Below are 16,497 nucleotides of genomic sequence, written 5' to 3'. Positions count from 1 at the left end.
GATGGATTCACAGAGGGAGAATCACCGCTGCAGAGAACTGTGCTATGGATGTGATTGAGACCTGAGAAAAGATGTAGTGGTGCCTCTTCTCTCATCCAGGCCTGGGAAGTCACCTGGGGTCCCCACACCCACAGCAATGTGTCCTTTGCTCCCCAGGGGACAATGCCCAACTTGTCCCTTGCTGGAGATGCAACCCTGGAAGGACAGGACATTTGGGCAGCATCTCCAGGTTTTGGACCTGTCTCAGAGGTGGCAGGGAAGCAGCGGGTGCACCTGAAGCATGGGGAAAGAGGAGACTGCAAGCAACAAGAGACAGCTACTCCCAGTATCTTACCTTAATGGGCACGCTTCTGCCCCAAAGGCTTGCTCCAAAACCAAAAAGCGGTTCCCATCCTCAGCCCTTGCTTGCTCCAAGGCACTAAGCCAGAGGAGAAACCAGGAGGAAAAATGTCCAGATCTGGCTGTTTCTTTGCAGGGAGAAGTAAAGTGTTAGTATTCAACCGATATTTATACTTCCCAGTGGGAGGGGAGGCATTACACACAACTTCCAGTGGGTATTTTCAGAAAGCCACCTGCTCCTCGCCATTGTGCAGAAACACAATTGTTCCACAACAAAAAGCTTGTCAGACGATGAGCTGAAATCTCTGTCGGGTCCTCCAGCGCAGATATGGGGTGCATAGTGTGGAGGATGGTGAACACCCCTAACAGAGGTTGGCACCTAACTTTGTCACGTATACCATTTTACAGGACCGTGACACCCCTTGGAAAATGTTGTATCAGTCATGTTATGGTTCCTGACTCAGTTTCCCTGTTTCCAAAATGTGCTACGTGTCCTCAACTGACCCCAGAGAAAGGGACGATCTCAAATGCAAGGAGGAATCTGGCATGGCAAGGTTCTGCTGGGGTAAAGACACATCAACACACAACCCCCCTGCCTTGGCACTTTGGGGTGACATGACAGACAGGGATGAGCCTTGGAGGGGTTCCAAAGCAGATGATCTGTCTGACAAGTGGGAACCCAAAGCCTGGCCCAGAGACTCAGCAAGCCCAGGCACACCTTTATCTCTGGGTTTGCAACAGACAAAAACAGACAAAGAGGAGAGAGGACAACAGGTCTGAAGTTGCTGCTAAACCCACGAGGATCCCAGTGTGGCCAGGAGCTCATGTGGGAGCACAGCAAGCATGCTGGTGAAGCAAGGGAACATGGTCACTGTAACAAGCCCATGAGCTGGACTTCACCCCGCTGCAGACCTGCCCCAGCAGGCAGAAGGGGTTACCCCAAACCACTAGAAACACAAACCAAATCCCTCAAATCCTGTCACCACAATCCCGCCCCAGTCACCTGCACCGATACTGTTTTGTAGCGGATTTCTACAGAAGTCCAGCAGCACTGCTGACACGACAAGGAAACAGCGATTCCTTCAATGGGTGAGTGGTTGGGAAACCACTTTGTGCTGTGAGCCGGACTCCCTGGAAGGGAGGAGAAGGATGTGCCTGATGCATGACACTGAGCTCACATCCCTCTTCCAGGATGTGGTCTGCACTCAGATCTATCCACGGAGACAAGAAGGGGTATTAACAGCAACCGACCCGACACAAAAAAGCCACAACACTGGTTACAATCATTTCCTTTTTCAATAGCTGGTCCACTTGCCATCCCTGTACATGCACGTGGCTGTTTCGTCCTTTTTTTCGATAACTTTGCAACCAAACCCTATGTCCTTTGCTCTGTTAGGACAAAGCCTTTGATTTCTGCCTCTTTCAAGGTTAGTTTAAACAAGCAGCAGAGGCAAATGCAATTGCCACAGCTCTTCTGGAAGCAGCATGTCAAGGTTAACTAGTCCCTAGAAGAATCTCCAAGCTAAGCTGAGCACTGTGATCCCAGAAATTAGGCTGGTTTCCAGCCCAAGGTGGATGCAGACTCCTTTGAGAGGGGACGGCACAGAGAAGCAGTCTACAACTGGGGGGAGAAAATCATGTGCTTGTCACAGAGGCGGCATTGTTGCAGAAGCCCCCTCACCTTTGGGAAAGTGAGGGTTTGTGCCTCAGTTTCCCCAATAGCAGGGCATAACCTCAACCATCGCTGAGAGTCAGAGGATGGCTGGTGATTTTCCACGATTTCACTTGAGGTTTTGCCAGGGGTACATCCCCCCCACCCCATGACACTTTTGATAAAGAGTTATTTCATCTGGGAGCCTAACGCCCTGGAGCCGGGAGCCCTCCTCCTCACTGACAAACCAGTCCCTGCCCTGCTTTAGTCACACACTGTGAGCACTTGCTGGTGCTAATTTATTCAGTGATGGGGGAAGTGTCACCAGCACGCAGGGGGGCTGCTGAAATCTGCACTGTGGGTGCACCCGAACCCTGTGAAAAGATGCAGAGGTGCCTCTTCACCCACCCCAGCCCTGGTACCCACACTACAGCAGGCAGCTTGGGCTTCTGTGCCCAGCCCAGGGAACACACAAGGCTGCTGCCTGTAAAGAAATCCCACAGCCAACACCATGTGCATCCTAATGCAGTGGCTGCTCGCCCTAAGCAGCTTGCATGCCTCATCTGCCCAAGATTCAGGGTTTCCACCACATCGCCCAGCTTGCTGGCATCTCTTTCACACCCAGGAACATCATCCGCACCCTAAGCACGGCCCTCCGTGCAACGAGCCTCAGCAACAATAACTGCTCCCACATATCAGCTACACACCTGCCCATTTCCCATTATAAAATTTGGACACCAGCTCCATGAGTGGTGGAAAGGGAAAGCAGCTCAGCGACCTCCCCAGGACCCAGCGTAGCACCTCACTCCCTGCCCCGCTCAGGCAGGTGTTAAGCATTTTGCCACTATCATTCACTGGACCACAGATTTTGAGTGGTGTTGAGGAAAAGCCCAGGGAGGTAATTTGGGGAGCCAAAGAGGCAGACTGGGCTTTCAGTGTGAAATTTGGGAAGTATTAGATGGCGTTCACAGCCACAGAGGACAGACCAGGAAAATGCCTAGTGCTGCTGGCTCCAGTCTGGACCATGGCAGGCTTGGGAACACATTTCTGCATCACACTTAGAGTGGTTTCACAGCCAACACAACCTGAAAGGGAAAAATAATGGTCCTGGAGCATGACCCGTGCCATGGGGGGGCCTCCAGAGCTCTGCAACACACCATCAACCACTTTAGCACACAAGCAGAGATAAAGGCGGTAAGACCTGCACCCCAAGCCTGCCTCATGCTCCCCATCCCACCTGCAAGCAATTCAGGGACTCTCCAGATGCAGCAGGACATTGCTTTCCTCCGTACTCCCAAAACACCGGAGGTTTTAGTCCTTCCTATTCAAGAAGAGCAGTGACATCTTGGCTTGGGCATTAGATGATCCCAGCCAGGGGCAACTTAGATGGTTTTGGTAATTCAAGAGATGGGGTGGAGTGGGGTGTGTGTCCCCCTTGTATTCATCCCTTCTGCTTTCCCTTTATTGTGCTAAGTAACTTTAGCAAGGTATTTAATCCCTTTTCTGATGGCACTGCTAATTACTAAACAGCTGCAGACATGCCCTGGTGAGGAGCAGGATACCAGCGTGACTCTCAGCTCTGTGCAGCCAGGCTCTCAGGATGTTCGGGCCAGATCCAGCACCAGAACAGCTCTGCAATATTCATGGGGAAAAAAACCTCAGACATACTCCATGCATCTCCACTCCTGCTGGGACACGTGGGTGGATGGGATCTCTGAGCTGTGGCTGCTCAGCTCTCTAGGGCAAGGCAGGATTGCAGGGTTAAATCCCCACCTGGTTGAAACCTGCTCTTCTTCCCAATCATCCTCATGCCGAGGATAACCACAACCTTCCCTGGCCAAGTCATGGTCCTTTGGCATCTTGTCTGTCCCCCCACATGGTTTGGAAGGGGTGGATGAAGCTGGCAGAGGAGAACAGAAGACAGGACTGGTGTCAGTAAGGAGCATGCAGAGATGGAGACAAACTCCAGCACAGCTCCCATGCACCCCCAAGCCAGGCTGGAATAACCCTGTTGCCACTCACACGGTGCCTGTGCCCATCAGGACCCAGGCAGCCGGGTGCCAGCTCCCGGCGTCTCATCCCTATGGTTCATGGCGAGTGACAGGACATGGCATGGCATAAGCAGCCGTACAGGGACATCTGAGGACAGTGACATTTAAAAGGTGGCCAGGGGCAAGGCACAGACACTAGAGCTCTGTCTGCTTCTGCCTAACCCACATCCAGCAAGTCCACTTATTCAACCCACCCTCTTCGTTATGCACAGTTAGCCACACAGCCTCCAGCCAGAGCAGCAGGAAAGCGCCAAGTGCCAGCCTTGGTCAGACAGTGCTGCAGAAAGGCTTCTCCTGCATTTGTCTTGCATTTTTAAGGCTTGTTTCTTGCAAGAAGGAGGTTCTGGTGATGATTCTGCCCCTGCACATCCTCAAACACCAAGAAGCAGAAGACTATGTTCCCAGCTCACTGCGCGAGTGAGGCGGAGGTCCTGAAGATGATGTGCTTTGAGAACTGAGTTGAGAAGGAAAATAGAAGTTGTCTCCTTTCAGGAGAATGGTGGAATTAGTCGACCATCTGGAGCTTATTCCTCCTAGATGTAGTCCACAAGGAAGACAAAAGGGATATTTAAGTCCAGTTCCCTCCAGAGATCCCAAGTACTGGAGGAGATTGGGAAGAACAAATCAAGCTTTTTGTGAATGTCACGAGCTGTGTTAGACCCAGCAGGGAGCTTTGAGCAGAGTCCCCGAGGGCTTCACCCAGCTCCACCAGCCCTCTCCTTCCTCTCTCTCTTCATTAACCAGCACCCCTGTCCCCCAGCTAATGACCCGCATGGTTTATGGGGCAGAAAGGCCATGTCCTGCAGCCCAGGCAGATGGAGCAGGGCCAGGTGGCCTGGAGGGCAGAGCAGCCACGGACACCAGCCAGCTCCCTACCCAGTGTGGTCCCCATCCCAGCTGGGAGCCTCGGTGTATCAGTGGGGAGAGACAAGGGTGCCACCGAGCAACCATCCCCTTGAGATGTCCCCAAGGCACCCCAGGGGTAAGTGAGCATGCTCCAGCCCATGCTATCACCATGCCATTTGGTGATCCTGTCACCCATCCTGCCTGCAGTGGTCCCAACGGTACATGCCCAGCACTGCCTTCATCCTTGTTCCTCTGCACCAGCACATGATCTAAGGATGCTCAGGACTGTGCTGGATGAGCAGAGAGACCAACCAGAGGAAATACAGTGACCCAGCACTGTTCCCCTGATTTGGGGGATTTGAAAAAAACAGCGTAAGCTTCAAATTGAGGGAACTAACACAAAATAGCTCCAGAAAGCGTGGGGAGTGTCGTGTCTGCAGTGATGCAGCAGTTCTCTGTGTCAGCAGAGCTCTCGTCTGAGCATTTATCGTCACAAAAAGCAGCACTGGGCATTAGTTCAGCTCAATTTCCAACTTGTTCCCTCTTAAAATGTCAGTTCTGTGGAGCTAAGGTAATGCAGTGAGCTCTGTGTCCTTGCTGGTAGCACTCAGTGCACCCCAGGCAAAGCCTCATGCCTGGCACCGAGAGCCCCAGCAGCTTGTCCCCTTGTCCCCACTGTGCTTCCTGCAAGGTCCCACAGTGATGGCCAGCTCACCCAAGAAGACCACTAAGGTGGTGGCCCCAGCCATGCCATCATCACTCCTGGCCTGTGTATCCACCCATCACCTCCGAAGCACGTCCAAGAAGCATCCACCCCCGTTACGCCCATCGATGCAGAGTGCCTTGACACAGCACTTTGCAATGGCCCCCAGCACTTCAACGAGCTCCTGCACAAGCTGAGCTGAGCAAGCGTCCCTGTGGCCATGCACCGGTGCCAGGGATGATCCCCCAAACCCCCCCAGGAGGAGGCAAGAGCCGGATTTGGCCAATCCATGTGAGATATCACGAGGAGAGGGGGGAACAGTGTTTGCAGCTCAGCAGGCTTTTAGAGAAATTAAATGTAGGTAATTACACTCGTGCACAACTGGCTGGAAGAGATGCAGGCATGGTGGTTTCCACCCTGTCTGTCTGGTTGAGCAGTGCTCCTGTGAGCACTCAAAAAAATGTGGTGGCCAGGAACCTTGAAATCCCTGGAGGGGGGATGAAGAGTTGGGGATGACCCAATGCTTTGGCAACACATCTGCTGCCTGAGATGACAATGTCATGCACTATTAAAAGCAAGCAGCATATTAAAGCTCACAAGCCACCAGGATGCACATAGGGTTGGGAGTCCCTCTCCACACACAACTCAAGCACAACAGCTGAGCCAACATTTTCTAGAAGGTTTAGTGACCGTTTTGCAGCTAGCTTTCGATTTCTGGCTTCTATTCAACATGATTTTGGACGCTGGGCATCCTACAGTGCCCTGTTCCTGCAGATGTTAGACCAAGCAGAACCCAGCTCCACTGGCACTGGCTTAGGGATGATTCAGCCCAAAGCAGCCTGTCCCTGAGATCCACCACATCACTGCTGCAGTGCCAGCACCACGCTGCTGCGATGCTGCGCTCACTCCAGGGCAATGTAGGGGGAAAAAAGTGTCAGGGTTGGTGGGATGCTTACCCCAACAGAAGTGACTCCCTGCCTGGACTCCCACGCTGTGCCCTCCTCCCACCTTACCAAGCTCAGATGATGACTGCAGCCACCAGCCCACCTGAGATGAGCCAATACAGGGGCATTTGCCAAGTGATGCTCAGGACATGCACACCTGATAGACAGAGCTCCCCGACCTTGTCCCTACTAGGTAAATGCACTAATTTATCTTAACCAGTTTTGGAAGGGGCCCTGGTTTGGACAGCTGCAAGCCCTTCCCTGCCAAAATAGTGATTCAGTGCCAGCTTGTCTAAAGCGATGCTTGCTGCTGGGTTTCACCTTGCTACCACCTACATCAGGACCTTCAGTCTACACAGACAGAGCAACAATACCTCCTTGACCCAGAAATCAACCCAGTGCAGGAACTCAAAAGGATTGAATTTACTCTCGACCCAGCATCCTGAAAATGGGAGGTGGGATTTTTACGCATTGTCCTTTGCAAAGGGCTTGGCCCTGCTGAAGGACATGGTGGACTTCAGGCTTGACTAGCCTCAGCCAAAGCGTTCACAGCACCTCTGGGCATGCACATTAACACCCACCTTGTATATCTGCCATCGTCATGGCACAGTGTGAAGTGCTGTCCAAAGACCCTCTCTCCACTCCAACATCACAACCACACCTGCCAGTCACCTCATTTCAGCTCAGTAGAGCCACCTCCACCTATCTGGACCTGCTGAGAACTGACACCCCAGGACAGCTCAACGGCTGGGTTCATATGTAGCAACGCAGTGCATCCTTACAGGCAATGCAGCACACAAAACCTCTCCCAAGGTGCTCCCACTCGAGATGTAGAGTCAGCCTGAACAAGACTCATCTCTCCCTACAGCCAAAGCCACCTTCCTCCCAGGCAATGGGTCCCCATGGCACCTTTGCAGGTCCAAATCCTTCCATGCGTGCAGTAGGCATTGATATGAGCCCACCTTGCTCCTAGATCTCAACAGACTTTCAAAGAACATTGGCCAAGCCTGAGGGCTGAAAGAAGATAAGGACCAAATCTTCCAGAGATACGGAGGAATTTAGTTCCCGAGGCCCAAGAACTGCATACTCACCCAGACTGGGCCTCGCCATCTCCTGTGCCTTTTGAGAAGCACATGACCATCCTCTAGCTGTGTCTAGTCTGGGGAACATGGGACAGGACAACACAAGAGGGTTTCTGGGTCAATCTTGGTCTCGTGACAGGGAACAGATGGGTTTTCTGGTGGGACTGATGTTCTGAAAAGCAATTACACATGAAGACATCCCCAACAGACTATACTGTGCTCTGGCCCAGAGCCCAAGTCATCCTGGGTTTGGATTTTAATTAGCCCGGTTTTGGTATCTGTTCTCTACTTCCCTCCAGATAATGATTTAATTATTACAGACATGTCTTCAAATTAGCAGCTTCCTCAGTGGATTATTCAGCTGGGATCTCCTCAATTAGAGAGCCCATCTCACCACCATCAAAAGAGAGGCTGGAGAGAACAAAGGAAAACCGAAACCCTTCCTGGAAAGAGAAACCAAGCACCCAGCTCCTAAGCAGGGGGCACTGCCAAGCCCTTCTCCTACATTTATCCATGTCTCACAGTTGGTTAAGAAACCTAGCTCCAAAACGCACCCCAAACGTCTGTATCACGCATGACCACGGTGGCATCAAGGCTGGTCTTGTCTTCCCACCATCAAGCCTTCCCACTCAGCAGACCACAAGTATGGCCAAGCAAATTGTCCATGAGCCGTGACACAGACGCACTGCGTCCCCACTAACAGGATTGCACATTTGGGGATCTGCTAGGAGAAGGGATCCCGTGAGGACCTGGTGAGGACCCTGCTCATTGCTAGGCTACAAGTGCCCTTCTGCCCTCTGCCGGCTTGGTGCCACCCAGCAAGCCCCCCACGCTGGGAAGGACCACAAGGGAGAAGGGAAGGCAGGTGGCTGGTGGGACCAGGCAGAGAGTGAGGCAAGGCCCCCTACAGTAACCCCCATCTCCTCTGGCAGTGGGACTAGGCAGGGGCCATGCTGAGGTTCAGCAGCGCTCCAGGCCTGAGGGACAAAGGCTGAAGAGAGAACAGCAGAAAAGGTTGCCCAAAAGAAATACCAAATGTACATGGAAAGTGAAGGACATGGCACAGCAAGGGTGAAACCTTCCAAGTGCAGCTCTACAACACAACTTGGTGCCAATGAGCAGTAACTCACCCACAGAAAAGCTTTGCCCGCAGCTAAATTGCCAAGCAGACAGGTTGTCTCTCCACTGCAAGGCCTGGGCACAGCATCTCCATGCTGCAGGGCTTCAGCAAACCCTCCTCCCCAGCCTGGCACAATCCTTCTCCGCAATCTAGGCTGGGAAAAGTGGGAACACACTCATAAGGTACCCCATCTCTTGTTGCAAATGGCAATGAGCTCCAAGGACACATCAAGAACCACTTTGGTCCTTTTCCACCAATGCACTTGAACTACCGGTGACACATTGTGCTTCTCCCAGGACCCCCAAGATTTCCCTCACCAGTTAGTGCTACAATCCTCATGTTACTACCAGGGAACCAGATTTTGCAGCAGCCACTGGCAAAGCTCTACCGCCTCTCCCTCCTGTAGCATGGACAGCAGCAGAAAATCTCCCCTGGCTCCTCTGTCGCTGCAGTTCACACTCCAACAGATTAGCTTAAACCAGCTGCAGCTCCTGCTGCTGCAGGAAGAGCCCTCGAGCCACACGTGAGGCTGCAGCTGAAAACACAGCCCAGTTTTCTTGAAGCACAGACTAACACCCTGTCTGTGAGCTTAGAGCGACTCTCCTCCTCTGGTTCCCTTCCTGAACACAAGAAGAACAGCTGGACCGCAAAAATAGCCATGCAGTGCAGCCTGTTATCCCAGCTAAAGGGCTTGGGGATACAGCCTCGGCACCCCTTGTGCTCTGAGTGGGATATGGAGCCCTGTTCTCTGGGCAATGAGCCCCAGTCCACTGCACCACCACGGGCACCTTGCACCATGCCCCTCCAGGGCACGGCCTGGCTCTGTCCTCCCTGCCAGCCACCACAAGCCCCAGCATGTTTCAAGCTCTCCACCCCATCAGATTTGCTAAGGGAGATCAACAAATTTGCGAGCAAGCGTGGGGAGAAAAAAGCCCTGACAACACAAGTTCTTTCGTTTCATTTCCTTAAGATACCAGGCTAAAGAAGATGGGAGTGGAAGCGACACACAAGAGAAAGAGGGAAAGATTTTCATTAACCTGATCAGACCTCCTGGAATATGATAACAGAGGCAATAACAGACACCTCCCCCTTGGCCGAAGACAAAGAAAGGTTTCCTAGGTATGAAGAAGAGGAAGAAAATTGGAGTAGAAGAAAGGAAATGACTCAAAAATAGCTGAAATGTCAGATGTTATTAAAAAGCCTCCACCCAGAGAGAAATAATGACTGATGAGAACAGGGATATGATGGGGGAAGCTGAACAGCTGGAGAACAAGTGGGATGGGGAGCAAGCACCTGAAAATGGCTCTGCTCATCCCTGAAAGCCACCCTGGTGACTACAGTGGTGGGCTGACTTCTGGAGGTGTGCCTGGTGTGACCTGTGAGAAATTTAGGATGCTTTTGGCTGTGCCAGCAAGGAAGGCAAGAGCAGCTGCAGGAGACAGCAGCCCCAGGCCAGCCTCACCCCCCTGCAGACCAGCAAGCCCTCTAGGAGCTGCCGTTAAATGCCTCCATATTTTGAAGCATCCTTCACAGAGGCCCTCATCCTGCTCTCCGGCCACTCCTGGGCCATGCTGCCACTGTACCACGTCACAGGGTCCCTGCTCTGACTGCCTGAGCAGCTTTCTCAGGGTGCTTGCAGCACCATCAGCACAGCCACAAACCCAGCTGCCAGAATCCCAAGCAGAAAAGCAAAGTGAGCAGTCCCTCTGGCATCCTCTGCAAAGGGTCACCCATGCCTCCAGCCCCCTACGGACCACCCCACCCTCAGAGGAGCTGAGCCAGAACATCTGCAGCCAGGGTGGAACAGGGCCAGGACTGCAGCCTCCAGCTGTAGCCGGCAGCAGCTGGTGCCTACGGTGCCTACGTTAGGCAAGCACAAGCACGGCCTTGCACGGCCCCGGCTTTTTCAGGCTGCTGCGGTGACAGCCAGGGAGAGGAGTGTCTGGGCTGTATCAGTGTCACGCAGCATTGCGGGCTCAGTGGCTGCCGCTCCAGAGCAAAGGTAGCTCCATCCCAGCCTGGGAGGTTGAGCTGAAGTCATGCTGCTCTTGCTCTTCCAGCGCTGACACAAAGCCCCTTTCCTGCTCCCAGCGCGGGGGCAAGCTGGCGCTCCCCAGCTGATCTGCCTCTCCAGCATCTCACAAGCAGCAGCGTGAGGAGTTTTGCAGGCAGGAGCCGCTCAGATTCCCCGCAGCAGCCTCCCTTCTTGGCATCTCTCTCTATCACTTTCCCAGCTTTCTGTGAGCTGCATTTGCAGATAACATCCTTCTGAAACCCCTCAGCAGAGACCTCGATGTGCACACACCCAGCTCCCACCCCAGCTATCCACAGAGGTAGACACGTGCGTGCTAAGCCTTGCTTTGGCTCCACATTAATATGCATATGATATGGCCGGAGTTGCTCTGAATCTGACAATATTCGCTTTTTGGAAAACAACAAGAAGCAAGAGTCCAACTGCACACATCTCCCTGCCGGAGCAAGGCTGAGGGCAGCTGGGAGCCAGGAGCTGCAGCTGCACAGAGGCCAGACTCTTTCAAACCCAGACCATCATCTTCAGAGGAAGACAGAGGCAATAAAACTGTCACAGCAGCCACCATCGCCTTCTCCTTAGCAGCATCCTCCTATCACCACCAGTCCGGACCACCTCTCTCCAGCCAGCCTGCTCTGGTTACTGGTGTTATTACCACCTGTCCTGTGCCCATGACTCCTCACAGATTTATGAAAGCTTTGGGCACTACCAAGTGCACTTGGCAGCTGCCTCAGAGCGGATCAGCCTCAAACCAAGCCAAGGGGGGATGGAGAGGGGCAAAAGGAGACCATGAAGGTCCCCAACTGCCCCAAAGACTGGTTAACCTGGACACTCATCAGCATCTCCCAATCATTTGGGGATAAATCCTGCTAAATCTCATGCTTTTGGGAGAACAGGCTCAGGCAAATCTCCAGCTCACCAGCGACTAGATTGTAGCTGCCCCATGGTCACTCTCCTTGTGTACACACTTGCATTGAAGGAAAGAGGGTGGAAAAAGCTGAGGGTGAAGGCAGTACATGGGAAAAACCTTCTACTTCCTTGTCCACAACAGGTTTTTGGCATTTTGAGGCACACCAGGTCAGCACACGTGGAGCCTTGGAAGGAGAAAATCTGGGCACTGAGTGATGGATGACCTACTGCATCTTGGTCTGATAGACCAGGGTGGCTCTTCCTGGTAAGTCACTACACTTGTCCCCACCTGGGGCAGTGGCAGTACCTGCCTGGCATCTCCAATGGCTGGATTTCCTCCTACTTGCAGTGGAGAGCTACTTGGGGGAAACCAAGTAGCCAGTGTCTGCCAGCTATGCGGGGCTGGTAGCTGGTTTCCTCACCTTTTAAGCCTCCAAAACATACTTTTCTTCCCCCCCGCCCCTAGACTGAGGGAATTATCAACGCTTGTGCTCATGGCCTGACCATATTGCAGCAGGGTGTAGAACTCCCAGCTACCAGCCAACTCTGTTAGCTGTGTGTGCCTCAAGCCTGTGCTCGCCCACTGCTCCAGGAAGCATTTACAGCTCAGAAATTAACTCCCCCAGCAGTGTAAGGGTTTATTGCATAGAGATGGAAAGAGGAAAATCCAAATACCTTCAATTCAAAGTCTCCTAAGAAACACATCCATTTAGAGCATCACTCATGTTTTATAGCCTCAGCACCTCCCAGCTATGCTGAACCTCTTTTCACATCCATTGCATCCAGCACGGCTCCAAAATCCCCCAGTCAATGCCACAAAGCCAGTAAGCCAGTTTTCCACTTCACCCCAAGATCACAGCACATGTTATTAGCCCCTGGCTTCATTTGTAGACCAACAGATGAGCTCTCCCTGCCCTGCCAGTAAGGTCAAGAGGCTGAAATATGCTGAAGAAAAAAAGCCTGCTTGCTTCCAAGTTACACACCAGTCTGTCCAGTGCCCTGCATGAACTGCAAACACCAGCATGCCCTCTGCATCACCCATTACAGAGAGAACCAGCTACTCAAACTGAAGCAGTCAGTCCCCTTCCCTGTATTCCACATCTCAAAGCCAGACATGCAAATGCAAATTATGTATTTACTGCAGAGGATGTAATAGACACCTGGGGCACACACACGGAGGGTATAACAGGAACGAAGTGCAGTACACTGTGTTATCAAGAGCTCCTAAAGTGGGCAGGTACTTGAGCACAAGAGCATCTTCATGGGCAGTGTTGGGGAGACAGGTCTGTTCACCTCTGCTCTCCTCACCACAGGGACAGCTCAGGGGCTTGGAGGGCTCCCGCGATGGGCTGGAAGGGATTTTGGAGTGCCTTTCCCGTGCCCCGAGATGGCCAAGCACACTTGGCCTGCCCTTCCCTGGGAAGGTCACCAACAACAATGGCATTTTCTTTGGCGGTCACTGAGGGTCCATCTCTTTGGTGAAAGGATGCGTTTTGCGGGGTATTTTGCTTGATGCTACATCAGGGATGAGTTTCCCCACCTGGACCCTGCTTCCCTGAACACTACTGCACCCCTGATTAACACATTTCACAGCACAGAGAGTAAAAGTAATAAATGTTCATTTACCCCAAAGATTGACACAGCTGCTTCATTACTTAAAGACCAGATTTCAAGAGCAGAATTTCACCCTTTGTAGCATAACAGATGTCCTGCACTGAGCCATGCAGCAATACTTAAATAAAAAATGGTGGCTGTACAATAGCCAAGTCATTTGAGAATTAAAGCGCTGGTATTTTTAGGCAGCAGGAGTACGTGTGGGAGAGATCTCAAAGTGCAGGCTGATGCCATTTACTGCAGGGCAGTTAGAATTAGATTTATTGACGACGTGTGATTTGAAAGCGACACCAGCGCTCATGAAGAGCCACGCGGTGATCAGCAATGCTGAGGCTTATTTCAGCTTCATTTTAAGAGACAAAATTTCTTTACATACATGCAAATATGAAGGACATGCAGAACGAAAGCCATTTCTACTTGCAGAGATGCTCTCATTGCCATCTCCAAAAATGGCCACTGCAAAAGACTTGTAACTAAATTAACTAGAAGCAGATGATCAAAAAGGGGAAAAATGCTCTTTTTTTTTAATACGGCAGCCCCAAAGTGTTGGCAATAATCAAATGATTATCATCCAGGTTTTGATGCTGGGAAGGAGGAAAGAGAAGCCTCTCTTCATCAAATACTAGCTGCTCTCTGGGTGTCATATCTGGATACCAGACAGCTAACAGCAGCAAAGCAAACCCTTTCTGGACCTGGGCTCAAAGGAAACACAGCTCTGATCTAGAAAGATGAGCCTTCTGCCTCCAATTAAACACTTACTAGATTAAAATTAGTTAAGTCATATTATTCTGCACATGGCAACTGGAGAGCCCAATCCTCTGGAAGGGTTCAGGGAGGTGTCTCTCCAAGGGATGCTTGCAGTGACCTTAGAGACCTCGTTCTGTCCCCTGTGTCTCAACAAAGCTTGCAGGCACCTGCCTCCAGGTGCTGCGATGCTGGGGAGGAGTGAGGGCAGCAACTCTCCAAAGGCAGACAGGAATCTGCAGGACTTCCACTTACCCACAGTCTAGCACAGCCAAGTTTTCCAAGTGGCAAAGCAGCAGACAACATTTGGTTTGCTCAACAGCTCCATGGGTCCTTTAGGGGCTTGGGTTCACAGCTCCTCTGCCCTCACAAAGCTTCCCGCAATCCTCCCCAGCCTGCCTTAGCCAAAATGCCTGGCTCGCTCTCACCATGCAGGCCTGGCCCTGCCTGCCTCCTCACTGCAGATGTGGTCCCCCTTTGCTCATGCCAGTAGTGCATCCATGGCTGGACATTGCCACTGACGTCCCCAGACATGCAGCAACTACCAGGGTGGCACAGGGACTGGATCTCTGCTGCAACCAGCAGCTCTGCAGGGGGATGCAGCTGACGGAAATGCCATCCTCAGCTGGGGTAGGAAACACATTATCGGCACAATGGGATGGCAAAGGCACCGTCAGCGCTATGTCCCAGGGATGCCCACCCTGGCCGACCCACACTAGCCCTGGCCAGAAATCAGCTGCGGCGACACCAGGAAGCCCCATGGAAACAATCTCTTGTGCATACACAGGAGAAAAGCGGTATCTGGCTGTGCCGCCCTCACACTTCATTCCCACCACCCCTTCCTGAGAGCAGAGAACTCAGCTTTGCAGCATGCCAGGGGAAGCAAACATAACAAGAAGACATTCAGCACCACAGCTACCTCATCCTGCAGAGAAACTGTCCAAGACGCTGTGGCACTTTCCAAGCCTCAAACCGATGCCGTGTTCCAATGAGCCTTGAAATGCTGCCCTGTGCTCCCCAAACCTAGGTCTCACCCAGGGAGACCCACAGTCTAGCTGGGTGCTCCCTTGGATGAAGCAGGAATTTCAAGCCACAGTGCTTTCCACCACCCCAGGGACACAAGGCTCAGGTCTGTCCCTGAAGGACCAAGGACAGGAGGGTGCAGATCCTGTAATTCCCTGGCTGTGGGGCTGGCCTGACCTGAGCTCCCTGAGTGGGCTCGCAGGACAGTGAGCCATCAAGGCGCTTTATGAGAGCTCACTCCCCCAAATAAGAACATCATCTTGCAACTTCACCCAGAGAAATCACACTCGCACAAGGTACTTGCAGGTTATGTGGGACAGTTTGGGACCAGAATAACTTCCTTTCCTGGCTGATCAGTGTGTGAATAAATCAGCCACAGCCAAAAATAACCTCTGGACCTTTTCTGACTCCTTCCTCCAAAGCAGTTTTGGAGGGATGCTAGAAAGAGGCCAAGATCTAGTTAGTACAGCTGCCAGACACTGAATTATGGGGCAGATTAACTGGATTATCGAGGCTGTAAACTTTGTACAAGCCCATCTCTTTCCCCTCACTGTCTGCAGCCCCTGGCACCATGAATTTCTGCAAGGGGAACAGCAGTAGGCACCACCACCAGACCTCATGCCTAAGAGCTTCAGATCACGTTTATGACACCTGTTTTAATGCCACAGCAAGGCTACAAATATCTTTCCTGATTTTGGAAGCCAGAAAGGCCAGGCTTTGGCAGGAGAGGATCTGTTTGAAGATGTACTGCACTAATGAGACTCCCAGAAAGGTGAGCGCTGGGCTGGAAGCACGGCCAAACATTCCCCTTTCCCCAGGCTCCAGCTATCTGGTGTGCAGCCCAAGAGATAGCCTACCTCTTGCCTATCAAACCCCTCAGGGCACCACGCAGCAGCCAGCCCTGCAACAGTGCGTTTCTTCTGTCCCAGAAGATCAGCTGCATCACAAACAATGCTAGCCAGGGAGGTAAAACCCATTCGTAATTATGGAAAAAATTCATTTCTGCCAAGGAAAGGTGGAAACAGGAGCTTTAAATCAATGTGCCTGGTGGATGGGCAGCAATTTTGGGAGTGGGTCGCTTCCGGTGCTGTGCCATCCTGCCCTGACGATGGATCCTCTCCCCTCTGGGATGCTGGATGGAGAGTCCAGGCAGGAGAGCATCCTTCCCTGCTGCACATCCCCGCGGCACAGCACTCGCTATTTAAAGCTATCGGCCGCACGTTGTCAACGTCTCACCTCCCTGCAGAGGATCTGGGCCCATGCCCCAGCGTTTCCTGGCCTGACACTGCCTCCGTGACCCCCAGCATGCAGTGGCAGGGGCTCGGCACAGCTGATGCTGCCTGGGAGGCTGCAGGGGAGAGGGGCATCACACAGCAAAAAACCCTGGGAACTGCCCGCTCCTGGAAATTGGTCACAACAGACAGGAGGATGGGGGAAATGAG

At 52.4% G+C, this 16,497-nt stretch overlaps 1 protein-coding gene across 14 annotated transcripts in view; it reads right to left on the bottom strand.

Moving 5' to 3' along the window:
• The window catches only part of PPFIA4 (PTPRF interacting protein alpha 4), a 57,615-nt gene that overhangs the window by 37,179 nt on the left and 3,939 nt on the right, over window positions 1-16,497 (bottom strand). For 13 of the 14 annotated variants that reach the window (XM_056361792.1, XM_056361795.1, XM_056361796.1 and 10 more), the window contains exon 2: window positions 335-467. The exons of the other annotated variant lie outside the window; for it this stretch is intronic. The gene's annotated coding sequence lies outside the window, so the exon portion shown is untranslated. The remainder of the gene's footprint in view (window positions 1-334; window positions 468-16,497) is intronic. 14 annotated transcript variants of the gene reach the window in all.

This window comes from Falco biarmicus, chromosome 16 (assembly GCF_023638135.1).
Source record: "Falco biarmicus isolate bFalBia1 chromosome 16, bFalBia1.pri, whole genome shotgun sequence".
Taxonomy (NCBI): Eukaryota; Metazoa; Chordata; class Aves; order Falconiformes; family Falconidae; genus Falco; species Falco biarmicus.
This window is presented reverse-complemented; position numbering and strand designations above follow the sequence as displayed.